This window comes from Atractosteus spatula, chromosome 12 (genome assembly GCF_055471065.1).
Source record: "Atractosteus spatula isolate fAtrSpa1 chromosome 12, fAtrSpa1.hap1, whole genome shotgun sequence".
Taxonomy (NCBI): domain Eukaryota; kingdom Metazoa; phylum Chordata; class Actinopteri; order Semionotiformes; family Lepisosteidae; genus Atractosteus; species Atractosteus spatula.
The window spans coordinates 786824-796187 of record NC_142717.1 but is presented as its reverse complement, the minus strand read 5'-3'; positions in this window follow the sequence as shown (position 1 = coordinate 796187).

The following is a 9364-nucleotide window of genomic DNA, read 5'->3' as shown; positions in this document are numbered from 1 at the left end:
AAGCCTGATGTGATGGAGCGATACGAGAGACGTGAAAGAATGAGTCCTGTCATTCGAGTCACCCGGCTTGGCAGCAGAATTTCTCATTGCTTGGTGAAGATGCATATGATGTCCTGTTTTATCTGTTATATCGCTGTTTTCTGTTAATCATTATTGCCAAAACACCACACACAGAAGTAATATATTCAAACTAATCATATGACTAATTACTATAGAAAAATACTTTAGTGTGAATCCAAACTATATACCTCCTAGCCCTTAATTCCCGTTTAACTGCTGGTTTCTACAGTACAACAATTTTCTATAATGTTGTTTTTTCAGAAACACAGCTATTGCGTTAAAGCAGAAATGGCTGTACTTCCAAGAGGCTCAACCAGAGGCGTGTTCCAGGTCTCTCCGAGCAGGCTGGCGAGTTCGCGCTTGGCTCGGTTCCCCAGATGGCAGCAGACAACTGCTGTCAGGCTGGGATCAGTCAGTTAGAGCTGGGCTGTGTCCAGAAATCATTGCAATGTCCCCCAGCGCGCTCAGGCTTCAGGATGACATCCGAGAGGCTCAGAAGCTCCTGTACACGTCTGGGTGTGTGAGAGGATGTGGCTCAATGAGCTGGCAGGTTGGAGGAGCGTTACTGGGCTGTATTCCCCTGTCTGGGCACAGATGTGATCACTGTCAGCCAAAAGGTAAAGAGACAATTAGTGGTTCTAAACTGGGTGGGTGTATAATTGAGAAATAATTGGCGATTCTGAAGATAAGGATTCTGTGCATTATGGAAGGCACCAATATGAAAAATACATTTGGGCGAAGATAAGCTTGATGGGGGTTTTACTGAAGGGAGATAAAAGAGGAGTGATCTTAGCCAATCCGTCCCTGGGCGCACATATACACAAGCACAGAGGGGGCAAATTACAGACCCCAGTCAACCAGCACGTCTTTGGGTTGTGGACTGAATGTGGAGCCTTAGAGGAAACTGGACACCGGGAGAATGAGCAAACTGGCCCAAGCACTGAAAATCAAAAGGTTGAAGGTACTGATGTACATGCAAGTTTAATCATGTGAAAAATTTTGGCTTTTTAAATAAAACAGCTTTATAGCAAAATGTCACTGGAAAGCCTACAAATAGCAAATATTGGAAAAAGGTTATTACATTAAAGATAATATACACGCGTTAGTTTTTTATATATCTTGATTATATGGTCAGCATAAGAGATTGAGGTTGTGTTTTTTATTATTCATTTTCTTGGAAAGGTCGCTACATAACTGACATTACACAAACTTTTTTTAATTGGATTTAATTTTTTTTGTTTTCACTTCAGGTATGATTTTCATAGTTATTTCTTGTACAATACAGTGTAACGCTGCTGTGCTGCAAACACCTAAGACACGGGGCAGGAAAGTTTTCACACATAAGACATTGCTGGTTTCTCTTTTGAGCTTGGAAAAAACAAACCGTAAATAGAAGTGTACATACAATACAAGCATGTTGTCATGAATTATACATGCATGGAGCGTAACATTTTTTAAAAACTTACTATTTATCTGGAATTCTGGGGGCTTTTTGAAAGTTTTAGCTCTTCAATTAAACATGATACTCTTTCTTGGTAAAGCTGCACAGTTAAGTTAATGGTATTCTTATGCTCACAGTGATGGAGAATTCTGTATCTTTCTACTTCAGTGCATTTCTTCTTCAGGGAAAATGTCTGATATAGATTAGTTTTAGGTTAAAGCGATACAGTTTTACAAATCTGTAGATCTCTTAATTAAACCTTGCCTTGATTTAAAAAAAAAAAGGTAAACCCACATTCACAATATCGGAAACACAATTTTGGGTGTCCTTCTTCCAGTCTTAATTTATTGTTTCTAGGCAATTTAATGCTGAATTTCTCAGTCCTCATGTGAATTCATAATTGAATCAGGAATTAAGTTTTAGATTTGGGTTGATATGTTCTTTACAAATTTCCTTTCCATTCAATCAGAATATCTTACCTACGAGGTAACTGCTCTGTTATGTCCATTAGGTATCAAACCTATTATTATTATTATTTAAACTTATTAAAGTACTTACATTAGTGATGTATAAAAGTTCTTATACATTACTTACACACCTCCATGAGTAATGTAATATGTATTTTGATGACTGTTCTATAAATGGTAAAGGTAAAAAAAGCAAACGACAAATACTAAATGTTCACTATATTATGCATACAACAACAATTTATTAGTAACACAATTAAACCTATTGTTCCCTAGTAAATATTGTGCATTTTGTATGTGATTTTAAAGAGAAATAGTGTTATTTGTGAGGATCACCAAATGCTCAGGTATAGATGGAGGAACATGCAGCCCTGAAGAATAAAAAGGTTGTAAAGAATTCTCAGTTTCAGACTTCTTGCCCCGGCGTCCCTCAATCCCCACAGGTTCGTCAATCCTTGCTCAGAGGGCTGTTTTCTGCAAGGTTAGCTCTGAAGATGGGATCCTGGCTGACAGCCCCAGCTGGGCTTGAACCACAGTAATTAATGGGATGTCTCTTCCCATGCGGAAATGGTGCCGGAGCTATGTCAGCCTCTTTTCCCTGGAGCTGTCGGGCCTGCGACACACGTGACGACGGTGAGTGCCCGTGTTCCCCGTCCTCTTGCAGCCTCAACACACCGGCCGCGCACCCCCGCTTACCACAGGAGACCCTTTTCCCTTCAGCACATGCTGGGAACACAAGCCTTCGGTTCCAAAAGTGCCCCTAAATGTTTTTCCCCACACGTGATATACATACAGTATTGACCTGAAGTGAATTTCAGGATTTACTGAAACAGGACTGGAGACATCACTAAAATGAAGATCTGGTTTGCACATATGCAGTGGTACAATTTCTATGTAAGTAAAAAAACAGAAAACAGAAAACCGTGAGACACAGAACTAACAACAATCAAAACAGGTTAAAGTAATTTGGCAAAATTACAGGGGTTTGGATTTCCTGTAATGTCAAAAAACGACACATAACACCACTTAAAAATGTCCTGGGAAATTAGTGTCAGTAAATTGCCAAACAAATTCATAAAGTCAGACTTTGTCAAGAGACAGCATTCGTGTCCTCTAAGGCAATTCCTCCACTCAGCATTCATTGATTTAAACACACCACTAGACAACCCAGGGTATGAGTATTTCATCTGACAAACTCTATAGCGGGAATATGAAAACTTATCTTTATGAAATCCCAGTAACAAGCAAATCCTTTCAACTACATGAGAGAATTTATTTTCTGTCAATACGATTTAAATCATGGAACTAGTTTAGCTGAATTATTTGTGCTTTAACTGGCACATGAGGGCTCCTGAAACCCCTTGAATTGCTGACACAGACACTTGCTCTGTCTTCATGGTGTACTTGTCTGTATTACATTTCAGTCGTATTTTTTTAGCCGCTGCCTGAGATTTTGTTCACTAGGCAATCCTTTACATGTGCCATAAAAAGTGATGCCTTTAACTACAATTAAAAAATGAATCTAGAAATCTATTGTTGGATTTATTGCCTTATACAAGTATGTTTTTTAGACTATTTCAGGTAATACAGCATCAAGGAAGTTTTCATTTTAAGTAACAATTTTCTTTTTCTATTTCAGTTATATCTGGGTTCTATGTTTTGAAAGCACATTTTGTGAGCAGAGCAGTTGATTCAAAGAACGTTTGATTCAGGAACTAAAAATCTTCAGTGTAATGAGGGAACCGCGTTTTTAATTTGAATTTGCTGGAAGTTCAATTTTTGTGATAAAACATCCATCTATTTTCTAACCACTTCTTCCACTTCAGGGTGGCATGGGGAGCCAGAGCCTGTCCCAGCAAGCACTGTGTGTGTCCTGCCTTCTGCCCGGGACGGGCCAGCGTCCGTCACAGGGCAAACACACTCACACTCTTACCAGGGCTAGCAAGTTGTGTGTGTTTTCTGAGGCAAGCTGGTTGTTCATTTTGGGCCAGTTCTGCACCTCCTACTTTTAGCTCCAGTAGTTCTCCGTCTGCATCAATGGAATCATCTCCCCCCCTCTAACCCTGCTCTGCAGGAGTCCGAATGTCGGCCGAATCTGATCATCCCTGCCCCCCCTTTCCTTGATCTAATTATAGCCACTCTCGCGTGTTCTGGTTAAACGCCTTGTCATCGATCTGCCTGCTTCACAGCTCCCTGGCTCCGTTAACAAGCCGACGCCTTGCTTCCACCTTTCCTCTGTCCTGCACAGTCACTCCAGTCGTGCTGGGCCTGTTCAAAGAAGTAGGGTGAAACACTCGGGTTGTGGCAATCTTTGCGAATGTCAGCAAATTTCTGCCCATTATCCCTACACCTCAGGCACCTCATAGCGTGCAGTGCCAATGTCAGTGCTGTTTCAGTGCAGTCCGTCGTGCTTCTGACTGCTGCACCAGCCCCAAGCTTTTCAGCTCTTGTAGAGGAACTCAGCTGGATCTTCGTTTATCTCTCCTTCATGCGTCCTTTCTTGGCTGACTTTCCTCACCGATGCCACCCCCCTCCCTCCCCCAGCTAGAGCTCTTTCGGCCTTAACTGGGTTTTCTCGGATGTGTGAGTGTCCTTCGGCGCAGAGAAAACAGCTTTCCTGGTTTGGGTCTCAAGGAATGATCCTCAGTTCTAACCGCTTTGGAGCCTTCAGGCAAGCTTGGCTGCTTTAAGACAATCCTCACAACCTCTTTCCACTCGTATTCAACACGAGTCCTTCAACCTCTTCTTTCATTAACGCTATGCTACGCACATCATCGTTTGGGGAGTTCCAAGGAGTGGTGCTTCATCTCCATCTTTGTCTGGGTTTGACTGAATAAAAGCTCACTTTCTCCTGCCTGCTGTATGTAGAAATGTCTCGCTTCCTGCTTGCTCACTTGCACTTTTCATTTTCACTCCCTCAGCTCCTGGCTGTCCCTGGCTCATGATGAAAGGCAGGACAGGTCACCGTTCTCCTCCGCCAGGTGAGTTACCCCAGTGAAGCTCTCCGTTTCCATCGCACCTCTTCTCCATCTCCAACCGAACTACTGAAAAACGAGAGTGGGACTATTGTTTACACAAACCTGATCAAATAATGACAGTTTCTTCTATTGGACTATTAAAGAAGAAATTAAAGAATTAAATTTGCATTTGGGGGCCATAGCACGTGCTCATTTCGGGTCCGTTTTGTAAAAGATGTCATTACTGCAGGCTGTGCTTGCTAGGGGAGTGGCAGCAACAGATTCCCATTTCGATCAGTGATAGGAAATGAAATTTTCACAACAATCCTTCACAGGTGATCTTTGGAAACAAGGGCCAAAGATGTCTTCATTAATAAAATATGTGGTGTACCATTACCATTTTCCTTTTCAGGAAGCCAGAAAGGCTTATATTTTCCCCTGGGTTTTCTGACCAGAGGTTATGAATGTGTGGATTGTGAAGCAGAGAAACAAATGTTCACAGAGTTGTCTAGCCTGCAGCTAGGATACGGTTCTGTCAGTGTCCATCGTCACCCAGTTAGCAATTCCCAGCACTACCTTTCTGCTCTTAATTTCATCATATTGTGGTGTGTATATATAATGTCATGTTGTATAATAATACAGGAGCCTTTATGTAAATGGCCCTTTTTATCAAACAGAAGCAAAATGGACAGAAAAAATTAATGTGCACACACTCTTCCCATATTCAGAGTTATCTGCCAGGTCTCAGAACAGTTTTTACCACATATAAATCTCTCGGACCGACAAACCTTCCCTGTCAGCAGATTCTTTTATTTGGTCGGCGGTGCATGTGGGTTTTGAGGGTAGATGAGAAAGATAAATACTGGGATTTTAAAATGGGCTATAAGGATTCATGTGTTTTCATGCTTATGTGTGCAGCATAGTGCAGCATAGTCCATGAAATCTTAATTTTAGCTGGGGGGAAAAACTACATTATTAGTTCCTGAAATGCTGTAGCCTTCAGATGCTTTTTTTTCTTGGAAATAATGAGAACAACGAAGGGTGGGCTGATTCTTTCTTGCTTAATTAAATACATAACCCTTGAGGTTAATGTGAGCTTACTGGGAACATAGAAAAAAAGAGATTCTGCTTTTTAAAATGCGTTCGAAGCTTTATCTTTTTGCATTTTTTTTAAATTAGAAAGTGGAGAAATACAGTATTCATTAAATATTTGGGATTTATGGACATTCATTGTTAACATTAAATTGTTCATTGGTAACAGACCTAACATTGGAAAAATGATGAAAAGGCCACATCCTATATTTAAAGGCCAGTATTTTCTTTCATACACAGTACATCAGTTGTCCTCTCCCACAGCCCGGGAGTCCCACTGTGTTGGACATGTGTGCTAAGCAGTACAACACTTCAAATCCAAGCAGATCTTTAAACAATTTTTTTCTCGTGAAATACATCAGTAGTCTCCATCTTGATTAAAGTTAATTTGGCAGCTGTTAATTTGTAATATATTTCTGAGTAGCCCTTAAAGGATACAGCAAATCCTTTGTACACACCCTTGCAGAGTTCATTATTGTGAGTTAGTTCTGGTGCTACATGATATTTTAACAGCTGGACAACTGAAAAGCACAGGGCGACACTATTCTGCCAAGCAAAACAGAAGGCATACAATTCAGAGACATAAAATAGTTTGTGGTTTAAGCGGAGTGTTTTTATTTTTTAAGCAGAGCTTACATACCTTTGCATATCTGTGCAGTTTTTTTCATTATCACACACCCCAAGGCACTACTGAAATGACAGATGACATTTTACTATATGTAATTTTAAACAGCTTATTTTCTATTATAATGCTAATGTGATTAATTAATCATTATTTGTCACAAAATAAATTAGCATTTCCATTGCAGATGTAAAGACAGTATGTTGGAAGATGGTCCAAAACTGCTTACTGGGCAGATTGGCCTCCTCTGGTCTTTAACTTATGTTCAGACTATAGAGGAGTAGTTTTCTTTTGTTTCTTCATCCTGTCTGGATCTGGGGTCCTGCATGACAGACTGCAGAACGAAGGGTATTATTGTGTTTTTTCTCAGCATTTTAAAAAGAATTTAGTAAGACTATGAGTGGATAGTTTTTAACATATTCCCAAAGATGCATCCTGTCCTGCGGATGAGCGGTGGGGTGAGCTCGTATTTACACAGTAGCTACTGGTTACCATGGTATTTAAATCCACAGGAGCCTTGTACCACCTGGAGGCTATTGTCCTCTTTGCCCGCCTCGGGTGGTTCAAGACTACATAAGATGTGATCTAGCAGAGAAATTACTTTAATTGCAAGTCCAAGAAAGGGTGTGCAGTACAATAATGTAAAAATAAAATGGTATATAGTCAGCATGGATACAGAACAGTCACACAACCCCACGTGAAGCAATATTACACTGACAGTGTTCGTCCACTTTTCTGTGGAGTGCTGCAAATCTAAAAGCAGGTCCAGTTTTCCAGAGAGCTGGGACCACAGGATCACACTGCTCCGTTGATTTGAAATCGGGGGAAAAAAAACTACTTGGCCCTCTACACTTCATTGCAGTCATAAAACATGAGCTCATTTGTGGTTAGAAATACAGTGGAGCAGAATAAAACTAACAAGGAGTTCTGCCTTGCTTCTAGGATAGGCTCTGGGTTGTTGTGAACTTTACAAAGAATAAGAATCTTTCTGAGAATGGATTATATTTGGAAAAGCATTATTTAGATTTTCAGAACACTGAATGTATTTCCAGGGAACAGATTTTAGTATGTGTGGAAATAAAAATCTTAGATCAGAAGTACAGAGTGAGTTTTCAGCACTGCTCTTACTGACCTGCAGTAATTGAGGTAATCCTTAGCTTAAGTGGGACAACATGAAACAGCAAGCAACATTTGCATGTTTCCATCAGCTGAGTATAATTTATTTTACAACAGTTTCTAGGAAAAATTATCCTTTATTTGAAAATAAATTAAAATATCTAAAGTCTACTGACTATTAAAGAACCTACACACAATCATTGGAGTTTTTGAATTCAGTAAATGTAGTCTGTAAGAGATCTGTGATCACCCGGAGGTTTCCAAAACAGGAATTCTATCTGCCCATTCATGAAGAGACATGCTCATATAAATACAAGCATACACACAGGCAACATAAAGTCCCTTAGTTGTACAGTATAGAATATAAAATCAGTCTATTTTGTACTGTTCTGCTAGCTGTGTAAATTATTGAACTGTAACAGAACATTTGTTTTGTAGTAGTTCAGGTGGGGAGCTGCGTCAGCATGCGTAGGCTGCAAAGGAACAAGTAATAGATTTATTCCATGCTGAAAAGAGAAGAAAGAGAACACAACGTGAGCTCACACCTGAAGAAGGCTCCACGGCCGAAACGTTGTGTTCCCCTTCTTCTTTTTTTCAGCATGGAATAAACCTATTACTTGTTCATTTGTTTTGTATTGAGTAATACCAGAAAAGACATGAGTGTACAATATTACTACATATTTGAGAATGGGAGGAATTCCCACTGGTGGAGATGAGAGTATGTGAGGAGAGTGTACCTCAAAATGTCTTCTCTGCACTGGGAGTTTATGAACAGGGAGTCTTGTTGAGCTGGGATAGTGCTGTGAATTTAGTTGTTGCAGTACTGCACATTCCCAGCTTGTTATCTCAACACCTACTGTAAGTGTCAGAGCCCGCCTTGTGACTTCAGCTATGACACATGAACCTGAAGATAATAATATACAAACTAATTTTAAGGAAAATAAATCCACAATTAAAACTGGAAAATGCAATAAGATTTCATTAGAAAAGCATCTCATGTCTTAGTGTTACATTTTTGTATATTGTTCAGTTTATCTCTGTTTTAAATATTGAGATTGCAATATTTATTTTCCCTGAGCAATGTGGTATCAAATACAGAGCATAGGTGAGATTAGAACACTTCTTAATATGGAATTACAATACGAATTGTACGATTAAAATATAATTCCTGTTTTGGCATAAGAATTGTGACTTTCAAATAAAAATAATAACACCCGCTGTTTTAAATGGGAATGCAAAGCCTTCAAAGTTAAATGTGTTATGATTGCTCCAAAAATAGTGTTAATACTGAATTCAGTTAATATAATACAGCATGAAGTTGTTATACAGTGCCATATGAAGCATATTGTATATTTTAATTGATTGCATATTTTGCTTTGTTTGTTTCTTGTCATACATGTGTATCTATTTGTTAATGGGCTTGTGTTGTGTTGAATGTATTGTGTATTGTTATTTCTTTTACCTGGCTAGAAAGGGAATTTTTCATCTGGGACAGAAAAAGTTCTGAAGCACCTATTTGATCATATTTACACATCTTATCAACAGCCTGTCAAAAATAACCAGTTTTTTGGGCCTTCAGCCAACAGTGTTAAAATATTAAAGAAAATGT